Source organism: Arachis duranensis, chromosome 3 (assembly GCF_000817695.3).
Source record: "Arachis duranensis cultivar V14167 chromosome 3, aradu.V14167.gnm2.J7QH, whole genome shotgun sequence".
In the NCBI taxonomy this organism is placed as follows: domain Eukaryota; kingdom Viridiplantae; phylum Streptophyta; class Magnoliopsida; order Fabales; family Fabaceae; genus Arachis; species Arachis duranensis.
The window spans coordinates 116,336,752-116,337,263 of NC_029774.3; positions in this window are offsets into that span (position 1 = coordinate 116,336,752).

A 512-nucleotide genomic window follows, 5' to 3' on the forward strand; every position below is an offset into this window, starting at 1 on the left:
ATCCATGCATTGGCATAGAACTCTTGAACCATTAGGATTCCGACTTGTTAAATAGGGTTGGTCAGAACTTCCCAACCTCTTCTTTGGATCTCATGTCAGATCTCCGGATACTTATTTTTCTTGAGCTTGAAAGGGACCTCAGGGATCACCTTCTTCTTGGCCACAACTTCATAGAAGTGGTCTTGATGGCTCTTGGAGATGAATCTTTCCATCTCCCATGACTTGGAGGTGGAAGCTTTTGTCTTCCCTTTTCCTTTTCTAGAGGATTCTCCGGCCTTAGGTGCCATTGATGGTAGTGGAAAACAAAAACGATTGTGCTTTGACCACACCAAACTTAAAATATTGCTCGTCCTCGAGCAAGAGAAGAAAGAAGAGAAGAAGAAGAAGAAGAGAATATGGTAGATAGGGAGAGATGTAGGTTCGGCCAAGGTGAAGAAGAGGGGGTTGTGTTGTGTGAAAATGAAGTAGAAAGGAAGGGTATATATAGGGAGAGGGGGTAGTGTTTGTTCGGC